At 40.5% G+C, this 12429-nt stretch overlaps 1 protein-coding gene across 3 annotated transcripts in view; it reads right to left on the bottom strand.

Annotated features, from left to right (window-relative positions):
- LOC117554280 (kelch-like protein 29) overlaps positions 1-12429 on the bottom strand; it is a 217804-nt gene that overhangs the window by 188618 nt on the left and 16757 nt on the right. Inside the window, exon 2 of one of the 3 annotated variants that reach the window (XM_034228635.1) lies at positions 10090-10163. The exons of 1 other annotated variant lie outside the window; for it this stretch is intronic. The gene's annotated coding sequence lies outside the window, so the exon portion shown is untranslated. The remainder of the gene's footprint in view (positions 1-10089; positions 10164-12429) is intronic. One more of the 3 variants, XM_034228637.1, reaches the window with a different exon arrangement.

Here is a 12429-nt window from a genome sequence, read left to right as displayed (position 1 = left end):
TCTGGCAAGCCTATTTCGCATCCCAGAATAGAGCAGAGTGCATAAATGATTATCTACTGCCGGGTAGAAAAAAAAAGTTTCTGATTGGATTAATCCAAACTGGGGTCATCTCGTAAGAAGGAACAATGTATCTATTTCGTATTCCTACTGTGCTTTTTTCTGATTGAGATGGCCTTAAAAGAGGATAAAAAAGGCAGAGAGAGGGAGAGATCATGAAGAAGGACAGCCTACAGTCAGCTCCAGCAGAGGGGCCTTGCTGACCTAGATCCAGGCTGAGTGGGGATGATATTAGCAAAGCAATTAAGGGAGATGACAGCCGTCAGGCAGGGTCAGGCTGATTGAGCGGGCTCCCCCTCTCTCGCTTTCTGGCTCCCTCCTATAATGGCTATTGATTGTTCACAACCAAAACAAGAGGCACTCTCAGCATAGAAATGGCTGAATTGGTAAAGAGATTTTTATTTTTTAACAAAAAAGTAGTTTTAACAGAAGAGTGAGTAGAAGAAAGTGTAGATTGGCCGGTATGTAAGGGAAGGGGCCGAGGATCTCAGGTTGGTGATCCTGTCAGCTCTTTTCTTGGATGTGCTGAAATCGCTCCAGCCATGTCAGAAACTTCATTCCCCAGAGATGATAGAGAAGTGTAACTTCTATCTCAAAAAACTTGTTCCGTGTTTTTGCCATGGAGATGAGAAAAAGGAAAATATTTGTGGTAAAGTAAGGCCAAACTAACTTCTGGTGTTACAAAAGTCAACGCTAGACATGCAAGTTAGTTTGCAGTTCAAATATTGTGGGTAGATCAAGAGGTAAGGGTGTAAACTTTTATGAAATGTAATTTGCTTTTTAAAAAGTGTCTATACAACAGCTTTTCTTTGAAAAAGTACTTATTTGGTAATTAAACTCCACAGTAAAACAAACATGCTGGTACAGAAAAACTAGCGCTTTCAAGAAAGATGCATTTGTTATGTTTTCCACTCCCAGCGTTTCAGACAGTGAGATTTTAAAAGTCCACAAGTTGTGGGTAATGTCAGTTTCTGACAGGATCTTTCAGAGGAACTCAGGAAATCTAATATTTTTAAAATGTTGATTTCGTAAACAGTAAAAAGTATCTAAAAGTTTACCACAGCTTGAAACGGATCTATTTACAGTATATGTACGCCAGAGAACTTTGGGAAATCTCATAAAAATATATTCCAGTATGGCTGCATCAAAATACCCCGTGGAGTGGACCATACAACCAAATAAGATTTACAGCAATTGCAGGAGACGGCACCACTTAAATCACTCGCCCATACAGCCGACACAGAGGAGCGCACTGTATGCGACGCTCCATCCCAGCATGCTTTGCTCCGGGCGTGCGACTCAGTGGTGTTGTGTTGTGTTTGACATGCCTGGTTGAATCTGATCTCAGTGGGTGGCTTTGACAAAAGTAGGTGAGGTTCACACACAGGAAAAATACATTATACACACAAACATCTGTGGAACATAAGTGACATGATGAGATAAAACGGCAAAGAAAAATAGTTTGAGACAGAATAAAGTGAATTCATACTTGCTGCTTTTAAAAATTGCTCAATACATGTGCGTATATAGTATATTTGGCATCCTCTGAAAGAACACCTGGGAGACATCTGCACAGAGAGGTGCAATATACTGATGGATATTCACTAACATGTTTGTTTTCTTTCATCAGCCCGTCTAGCCACAGAAGGTCAGTAGGCTATGTGCAGGAGAGGGTTTTCTTCTTCTTCTTTTTTACAACTGCTCTCAAAAGCAAAGAACACCTGCTCATACATGGAGTATTCTCAACAACACACCTAGGTTGCATTCTAATAGTCCATTTAGCTTAGGAACCTTCCTAACGGAGTGAAATGACCCGGAAGTACGTCACTGGCAGCCATGATAAGTGCCGTTCCAATTCTCCAAATGAAAGGAAAGGAGGTTTCAAACTTCCTTTATAACCTCCTTTAGCTTAGGAACCACTAGACCTCCCTAACCGAAAGGAGAGGAGAAAATGCTGCCCCACAATGCATTGCAGCCGCAGCATTTGACGTCACACAACAGTCGGCCGTTCACGGACACAAACGATAATGGGAGAAATTATATCATGAAAGTTACGGTGCTTATTAAGCATTTTAAAACGTATGTGGTAAGTTGCCAAAGTGCTTTGTTTTGAACGTTCATCAGTATTAAAATCAAAAAGAGAAATATGAACGTTAGTTTTTACTAAAATGATCAAATAAAGTCAACATTTCACTGAACTGTGTGGGGTTTGTTCAACTTTTAAAAGATGTTTGAATGGTGATATACACAGTGATAGATGTTAAGGACTAACGTTTATAATAAATACATTTGTATTTATGTTAAGATATTTTCATAGTTCATACAATCATACGTATTGGGATCATTTGTATTAATGTGGACCGGAGGGAGAGGGTGACGAGCATAAGTTTCACTTTCCTTTTTTATTTCAATTCCAACTTTGATCATGAAGAATATGTTTCTCTGTTGTCCACGTTCATAAAGCATAAAGCAACAGCATCAGAGCACGGTGCAGAGTCTCTAGATGAGTTTACAGTAGTCCCTCCTTATTAAACATCCATGTTGTAGTCCGCTGTATAGAAAACTGTAGTTTCCATAGTTTACCCCACAGCAGCAGACGCACATTCATGACGTCCGCTGGCGCATCATAAACACGTCGGATAGTGAAAGTGCATTTGAATTCTCTAAAGTACCACGGTCTCTTCTCCTAAGTCCTTTTGAATTCTCCTATCCACTATTCCTTAACCCCGTGACGTTTCACTCAGAGGTCAAGGAATAGGAGATAGGGTTAGAACTTAGGAGGTGATTTTTGGATTATCGGAACGCAACCCTAGCTCAAAGCCCTGAACTGCACTGTACTGTTTAACTTGCTTAGGTCTCTATGCTATAGTGTCATGTTTTTTTTTTTCATATCAAAACAAATTTCAAAAGCTATTTTGGCAAGCTGAACTTAAATATTTCACTTTACAACTTGAAGGGAAAAATTGCTGAGTTGTGGGAGTGGCTAGATGTGAATTTCGATTATTTTAGTAAGCTTAAGGAGGTAACAAATGAAGAGTTGTTTTTGCCTGGGGGATATGCAAGGAATTTTGAAGACACTCTGGGGGCAGAGTTGAGGAAAAACACATATGGGGCAGGAATGTACATTTACAAGTATGGGGTAACCTTTGTTGAGCCCCTATAGAAATGCTTTGACATCTGCACTACATATGTCCCACACATAGAACTGCACAAGGAGCCCTTTAATAGTTTGGCATGTGCACCAAATGCACAACCTGCAGATGATGATGATGTGCGATTACTGATAAAGCTGCCTGACTATATCATTAAGGACCAGATAGAAGCTGAAGAACACATCTATATTTTCAAGGGCTTGGCTAAATGCATAACTGCAAATGACCTGTAGAATACCAGTAATCTCTCAACTACTTAATGCCTGTATTAGCCCTCATCTCTGCTGAAAGACTTCAGTAATAACCATTCAGATAAACGACAGCAGCCTCTCAAGTCCCCGTTTTAAGTAGAAAATGTAGTTTAAGTTTTTCTCTGCCTCGAGCAGAAAGGCTGTGCACGCCTTAGCACGTAGTCACGCTTGTGAACAGCAGTGGAAAACACCATAAAACATCTGAGGCGTCCCCTACATATGGACACAGATATGTGACATAATGAGTTACACTCTGCAGATGGCTATTACGGCTTTTGTCAATATTAGGGAGGTATCCAAATAAAATGTTGGCAGATGATACTTTGCAATTAAATCAGAGTACATTTCTACACAGACCCATTGACCGCAGATGATAAGAAGTTACATCTGAATTATTTGATAAGAGTCCCTGTTGGGAAATTAATTTCAGCAGTGAACATTGGGTCCTTACAGACGGTGAAGTAATTAAAGGTTAAAAAGGGGTTTTCATACCAGGCATGGAAATTGCTTCCTTTCAAACGTATCTTTGTAAATCTGACAGGGGCTGGAGCGGCTGGGCTGTGGCTTTGCACAATGCCCGTGTGTTGTTAAACTGATGCTGGACAGGAAGCCGCTGCTGCACAGTGCACATTTTCGACCCAGAAGGCAAATGGAGAGGAAATGTGATTTTTATTTCTCCCATCAAACAGCTTGAGTCAGCTAAACATTTTAAATGTCCAGCCAAGTTCAGCGGGCAACAAAGAGGAAAAGATAAGCACTAAGTTCCGGATTTGTCTGAATCTCATATTGCACAAGACTGTCTTATATGTGCATGCTGCCATTATTATTGTGGAGGTTACAGTGGAATAAAACAATGTGTTATTGCATGGAGACAAAAAACAACCGTACTGCCTCTTTTACACTAGCTTGTGTATAGTATGATGAAGTAATGTTATACAATATAATGCTCTGCAAAGATGAAACTACCTCTAACTGTTCCTGAAGCACACACTGTTTTATATCCCTGCAGTTGAATGCTGCTCGAGACATTAAGTGAAACAATATACCTCAACTGCCGTGATAACTGCTGTATCTTACAATAGCGTGGTAGCTAATGACACACACTAAGCTTGGATATATTGGTCATGCCATCACGCATCTCCATAGCCAGAGAGAGACACAGTATAAAATCAATATGGCATCACTTGCACAGAGGCCGAGCACAAGGAGTCACTTAGGTATTCTTAAATAAGACAGCTGACATGACAGGCACACTGCATCTCCTGAAATGCTAAAGCCTGCAGCTTGATATCGTCGGGCCGCAGGACATCTTCACCAAAGGGGAAGTGAAGGACTGGCAACGGAGGGCTCAGGCAAAGCATGGCTGACAGGATTTTGTGGATGAATAGATGGATGGACGGACAGCTACTGATGCTGAACATGTTGCAGCTTACTCTTTGAGTTAGGTCACTGCGTTCGACTTACATTCCTCGGCTGAATTGCCAATTTAAAACAAGTAAACGAAGAGATTTCTAGAGAGACTTTTAATAAACAAATACATCCTATAAAAGCTTATTGTAAATCCCGTATTCTATCAATAAAGAAAAAGCCAGGCAATGTGAATGAGTTGCCGCTTTTTTTATTTAAGACAGATTGTTTTCTTTGTCACTGCTGCCCATCCTCGAATGACAGAGATATTTATATCAGTGAGGTTTTATAATATAAACATCACCTGGCCTTCCAGTGAAAGTACAATGTTTTACTTTGACAATTTAAAAAGTGTTTATTTTTCATTTTGGAAAGTGTATAATGAAACTAATAAAAGCAAAGGGCTTTTTGTAATATAATCTAATTGACTATGTGATATTTGAAATAGTGAACAGTCTGGTTATTTAAAACATCAGTGAGAACATGATGGTAACATCATAAAGCCACAGCCGGTAGAGTCAAATCTCTCTAGCTGAACGTAGAAAGCTTATGAGCAAAATATGATGTGACAGTTAGACTTAAATGACTTGAAACGTGGGAGTATAGCCCTTATTCTACTTCTCTTAGTCAGGACACTTACAAGTTACATACTTTGCCTCTCCCTAATGTTTATGCTGTGCGGTCCCGGGGGGCATTTTAAGGAAGAGAGACAACACTGATAGCATAGTTCAAAGTGCCAGCATGCCCCATTCACAGATATTAGCCTCAATGGCCTGGATAAGATGCCATGCTAAAACCCCTGTTGTGTTTATGTGTGTGTGTTTGAGTGTGTCAGCCTCTTAGGATTCCATGCCCCTTTAACCATGGGCCGACCCCCTGCGGTGCCCTACGTCTTAATCACCCCGGGGGCGAGCAGGAGACAATGCCTCGCCATTTATGTGACAAGAATATAAGCGGGTCTGTTCGACAGCGCGAGACGCTGGCAGTGTTTATGCATGTGTGTTTATGTTACGCCCCTGTTATGGTCTAGTTACGGCATGTGAACCGGATCGCTGTGTGACACATTAAAAAAAAAAGAGAGGACGCCATTTTTATCATTAAAAGGCCATGGCGAGGGCCGCAGGTCATCTCATGAATGGCAGCGGGGGAGGCTTGTGAAAAGCACAACCTTGCTCCTTCTCTCTCCTTCCTGCACACCTGATTGCTCTCTGCTGCAGGAGCAATATCAGACGTGCACCTCATGGCGACCAGGTCCTAGGTCACATCATTAGTGACATCAATATTTTTGCTACGAACATACCTTTAGCCAGAACTACCCTTCCTCATTTTCTGTCTCTACAGCTAAATACTTTACTGCATTGTGTCCCGATAAATGCCCTTCAAGGATTTTTCAAGAAGGTTCCTTCTGGTCTTAATAATGGGTAGGCAGAGGCGGCCATCAAGCAGACTCAAAGTCAGGGATTTATATAAGGCTACTTGTGATCTATCTAACTGTGCTGAAAAATGTAGCAGTAGGAGAGGACACGTGACAGGCCAAGAGCTGCGTCTACAAATAAACAGGAGAGTGCATTTTAATAACTGTATCCCCTCACAGCGGGACCTTCTATTATGTAGAGGCACATGTGTGCAAAGGCACAGCCTGTAATCATACATTATTGCATTTCTACAAGATGAATAATACATTCTTAAAAGCAAAAACTGTATTTGTAATACCATGTTATTAAATACTGGTGTTCTTGACAACTCCTCTTTAATAAATACCACTTATGGCTTTGGTTGAAATGGTTAATGGGTTGCAATATGGAGTGAAGTAAGTATGTCAAATCTAAGACCAATTTGACACGGATATTGTGGCATGGTAAAGAAAATTGTGAAATAAATGAAGGTGGTGCATTCAACACCTTGGTCAAGAGAAAATGTTTTTTTAATGACTGGTCCAATTGTCATTGTTTAAAAAAAAAAAGAAGTATGATTTTGAATGGTTTTAGTGACACTAGTATTTGTTAAATGGTAGCTGGTGTTTTTCTAATAAGATGATGTTCGATATAATGGTGAATAGAATAACTTTTTGACTGTTTGACTAAAAAATAGCATTTTAAGATGCCCGTTAGAATCTGGGAAACATGATTTTTTTTTTGTTATTATCAGTTTAATTGGTAATAATTAGCTCTAGTAAAGTGCCTCTGGAAAAACTAGAGGCCATATGGAAACAAATATTCTTGAGCTTGAGGACAGTTTAGCTTGAAAAACTATTCAAAATCAAATCCAAATGCAAGCGCTTCACATGTTCTCAAGGTCTGTCAGTGAATGGAGTCCCCAAACCAATGGCATGATTTGCACACAATTTGCTGTAGATTTTCATGGCTTCCACAGTTCTTGGGTTACCGTTTTTAAAAAGGAAAAGGTACACCATCGTACACGACTTCCTTCATTTTATCATGGTTGGCATATGACATGCCGGCCCTGCACCTAATGTTCCAGAGAGCGCTCCCAAACAGGTGCTTAGCACAATGAATATGCATCGCACACATACAATTAATAATGAACTTATAACAATGTAATGCTCGGTACAAAGTCAAAGACGGGCACAAAACAGGGACTTTCATGTTCAGCTACAAAAAGGTGACTACTTGGTTAATATATTACTGTTTACTGACAAGAAGGAGTCACTGCACATGCCTCAATATAATTTACTACACTCCTAAACAGGAAAGATGTCGCTTTCTATCTCATTAGGTGCTGGAGTCCCCTCCGGTCTTTTATCCACGCCTCCTCCTACCCTCCTCCACAACCAGTTTAGCAGGTATAGGCTGCCAGCTGATGGCACCTCTGTCTGAGTGGCTCTGCGTGCTACCAAGAGACCTGTTTTCCTCCTCGCAGAAGCTTGTCATCTATCATTACTCGAGGTAGCCGTGAGAATGATTTCAACAGACAGCCCCAGCTTACCGTCTGGGGGCCCAACATAAACAGCACACTGCCGGGCAAACAATGGGCGATGATGACCATTACTTCCCAAGGTATGTGGTAAGAAAAAACTAAATCGTATTGTGTTGCAACTTAAATTCAGGAGGCAGGTTTGGCAGGCGATTTTTTATTTTTCCCGATAATTTAAACGATATTCTTTCCTCTTGTTCTCACACTCTGGGTGGTGATTGAGGGCACACTCACACCACAATGTCTGGAGTGGTTTGAACAAACTCTGCATCACTCACACTCTTTTAAGTTAAAATTTAAAACAGAATTGTACCTTGGCTCTGCAACAAATAACTACACCAAGGCTGCTGGAAAATGCTAGTCTGTGTCCTGTTCCAAGCAAAAATGGATGCATTTTTGTTTGTTTTGTAAGAACAGTCATACCAACTAATGGAAAACCCAAACCACTCTGAGCTTTATGGGAATACGGAGACGGATGGTGACAATTTACAGCCGGCGGTGGTAACCACTGGCCATAAGATATTCTCACAGACATTTTAGATTAGCAAGTAGACGGGCTGAACGCAGGGTATCAAATAGTGGGGCCTGAAATGTAAACACTTTTCTTGTTATATTCCCTCCAGATGCAAACAAACTCGGAGACATTACAAATTAAGAGTCACTTTCGGCTGAAACTCTCCATAATATAATAATACAGAGTAGCAATTCAATGCCAAAACTAACTTTACAACCTGTAATATTATCCCACAATACATTTGGGTTATCAATTATTTGGATATGTTGTTGCTTCACTGTTGAGGTGAGAATAGTTTGGGGATACTCAAATGCTGTGTTAGTTTGTACAAAGTGTTATAAGAATACAAAAGGGTGTTACTGCTGTTCAAGGTGAAAAAGCTTGTCATGAAAAAAACACCACAACAACTTTAAAATTGGGAGAACTGTGCACACATCTCTAGTGAAAGCATTCATGGTAAATGACTATAATTGATTTACAGTATACAAAAAAAACGTTTTTCTGTTGATCAACGTAGCATTGCAACTCTATTAGAGTATATTATTGACTTACTGGCTGAGGTACAGACTCCCTGGTGTACAGAGGCCTAAGATTGTGCCCAAATGGTCTTCTTCAACTCTCATACTTCAGGAATTACCACAATAATCTTTCATTTAAGCAAAGTTGTAAATTCAAGTGAAAAAACAATTATTTTGGGGATTTTCCTTCTTTATTGTGAGTTATTCACTGAAGCCTCACAGGAAATCCTATACACGAGTACTATATTCCAGACTACATAACACAAGCTGCAGGTGTGATCGCAGCTGAGCCTTTCAAAATGTATGCAGCACAGTTCATTTGCTACAGCGTGAAAACTGAGAACAGGATGGACCACCGCAGCTTAGGACCACATGGGCCATGGTACGCCACACACTAAAACACTACGCAATGTTTTAACACCTGAAGCCCCCCAGTGAGGGTTGAACCCCAGCAGCAAATAGCACACATAATGAGTCCTGTTTATCAGTGATGCACTGACCCAGGACGGGCACACACACACACACACGAATACACAGACACAAAGACCAACCCCCAACCCCATGTGCCTGTGGCACCCGGTCACCTCGCTCTGGGATCAAAGGCAGTACGTCGTTCTAATCAGTCCTCGCAGTGGGCTACCCCATTAATTCAATTCCATTTCATCAGCGGTGAGCAGAACACCAGAGGGGTCTGTACATTCCTGGGGTCCTGCGGTCCAGGAGTAATCCTATCTCTCAATGACCCAAGATCAGACTCAACCCCATAATTGCTAGGGGACCAATTTGGTTTTGCATGCTATCAGAATTGCAAGGTTTTTGCAGGAGTAACAAAAAGGCAGACATAGCTCATTTAGTAGACACGGCAGGGAAGTCAAGCTTAATTAATTACGCCATATATCTAATCATTCCAGATGATCAACCCCCCACTAAACATGGCCAACACCATAGAACATGTACACGAACGCCCAGTAAGATGCATCATAAGGATAAAGTGCTGAGCATCGAGATTGGAGTGGAATTTGTCACATTATACAAGACTTCCGTTCATTATTATTTTGATACATTTAATAACAATAATGTTAGTAAAATGACACTTGTCCAAAATTGTTTCTATGGGAGAACAGGCACACAATAGAATTATGAGGCAGAACATGACTGACTCATATTTTATTGTGCTTCTGTTTCCCTGTGTGGTTTGCCTGTGGCATAATAAAATGTTTATTGAGACATAAGATAATGAGCTTTTCATATCTTACCGTACCTTTGGTCTCCGGTGGATGGGGATGCTCATCACAGACAAATTAGATCTTTGGAGTATTGCCGTCTATACCTGCAGAAACAATTACAGTTAGTGAATATGGTGAGGCTTTAGAACGCAAATGAAATTAAAATGCCTATAAATCTGGCCCTAATGTTATCATGCCAGCCATCTGTTAATGAGGAAGACTCAGGCATCCCTTCACTCAAAATGATGAGAAAAATAACATTCAAGTGTGGAACAATTTGCATCAAGAGATTTATTAGTGTAATCTTTGGTCTGGAGAACAGATAAATTACTCCACAGAGGAATACGCTCAATAACTCTCCAACAGTCCTGGGAGAACATCAGAGGTCAACGGCAGATCATTTGCTAACAGAAAAGGTCAAACTGATGCCATATGGTTATAGTTGGGACATTTCCCAGGGATTTGTAGCAAATGAATCGCCAAGTAAAATCTGATGTTATCACGCTGCAGCATGCACTTCTTGATTCTAAACTGCTATTGAACAGTAAGATAACCAAAGCAATGCTTTTTGCTCCCTAGTCAGCGTCCTCTTGCCTCTCCATTGACACCCTTGATGGCGTCTCTGTTGAGTTTGTCGATACCTACAGATATCTGGGATTTTGGTTGGACAGTAATCTGAACTTTAAACATCACATTGAAGTTCTATCAAAGAAATTGAAATTCACTCTTGGCTTCCTTTACAGACTTAAATGTTGTTTTTCAACTTCATCCCGTAAAAGGTTGGTCTCTGGCTTATTCCTGTCCCAGCTGGACTACGGTGATACCATTTATAGATTTGCCTGTCCCACTGTTTTGGCCAAACTTGACCCACTCTACCATGTTGCACTGCGATATATATCAAATGCACCCTATAGGACTCATCATTGCAAACTGTATAGCCTAACTGGATGGTCCTCACTTAGTATGCGTAGGATGCAGCATTGGTTTTTATTAATGTATAAAGCCATTTTAGGTAAGCTTCCACATATGTGCCAGATTTGCTCCAGTTTGTGACTCTTACAACCTCAGATCCAGTGTCCAGGTTCCTGCTGTGCGGACTGACGCTGGGAAAAGTATTTTTTATTATAGTCCTTGGTCTTGGAATGACCTTCAATCACGCCTCAAACTGAGGGCACTTGTCTCAACAGCATGTTTTAAATTGAAGTTGTCTGAAGTCCTTACCACCAGCTGCTCTTGCAGTAATAAGTAGTGCACCTTTCTTACTGTCCCAATGTGCTCAATATAGTGACTGCTTTTTCGTCTATTGTTTTCTTAGTTATGTTCTCTGTATCTTATATGTTTGTGTTATGTGTTATGTGTAACGTTGCTGCCTTCTTGGCCAGGTCAGCATTGCAAATAAGATTTTATCTCAATGCTTTTTATCTGGTTAAATAAAGGTTAAAAAAAAAAAAATTATAACAAAAGAAAATACTATAATTGTATGCAAAACTGAAGGCTCTGCTGTTTTTAAGATGAAGACAAAGGAGAGGGTTCGCATGGGAGATGACACTTCAAAGGCCCTCATTGTCGTACGCAACAACAGCCCTGGTGTTTGTAAAAAAAAACAGTGATCATCTGACTCCTCTGCGGTGGCAGCCTTTGGAAGTCACCACATCCAGCTCTTTGTGTGCGTTTGGATGAAAGACTGTTGTTTGGTGTACAAGGGTGTTTCTTATTTAAATAGTGCAGACATATCCTGGTTTACACTTTGAGTTTTGACTTAATCACAGGGAATGAAAGAAATAAAGATCAATGTTGCAGACAAAGGCCTGAATCAGTCGGAATCATTTTGATGTTTTGGTGATTTATTTTTCTCATTCAAATGTATTAAAATGTAGATGACATTTCCATTGCAGATAAACACAAGCGGAAACAACAAGCTTTAGCAGAATCCACTCAAAAAAAGCAAGAGGATTTCTTTCTAGACACAAATAGAAATCTATCAGAACACAGATGTAACTTGTCCTCTGTAGAGCAGCCTCCATAAACCAGAATGCAATATGGCCATGTGAACTTTAATGGCTGTGAATCCTGCATGTTCTATGTTGGAGAACCGTTCAGTCTGCCTTCATTATGATTACTGTGCTTTCTTTCGACTTGCACATTAAGCCAACAGCTGAAAATGGCATGTACCCTCTCTGGGGTTGCTCAAAAGTCATTCTGGGAAATGTACCAGTTGAAATAGTTTGAGTAGTTTTTCAAAAAACAATTCAAAGGTTTGAAGGATCTGCTCTCGTTCAAAATAATGCACGATGCTATAGACAGCTCTCCGGATGGGCTGCAGAGTAGCACCACATGTCTGAGATAAAGCAGAGCGTCAAACCTTTACAA

This window comes from Gymnodraco acuticeps, unplaced genomic scaffold (genome assembly GCF_902827175.1).
Source record: "Gymnodraco acuticeps unplaced genomic scaffold, fGymAcu1.1, whole genome shotgun sequence".
NCBI classification, from domain to species: Eukaryota; Metazoa; Chordata; class Actinopteri; order Perciformes; family Bathydraconidae; genus Gymnodraco; species Gymnodraco acuticeps.
This window is presented reverse-complemented; position numbering and strand designations above follow the sequence as displayed.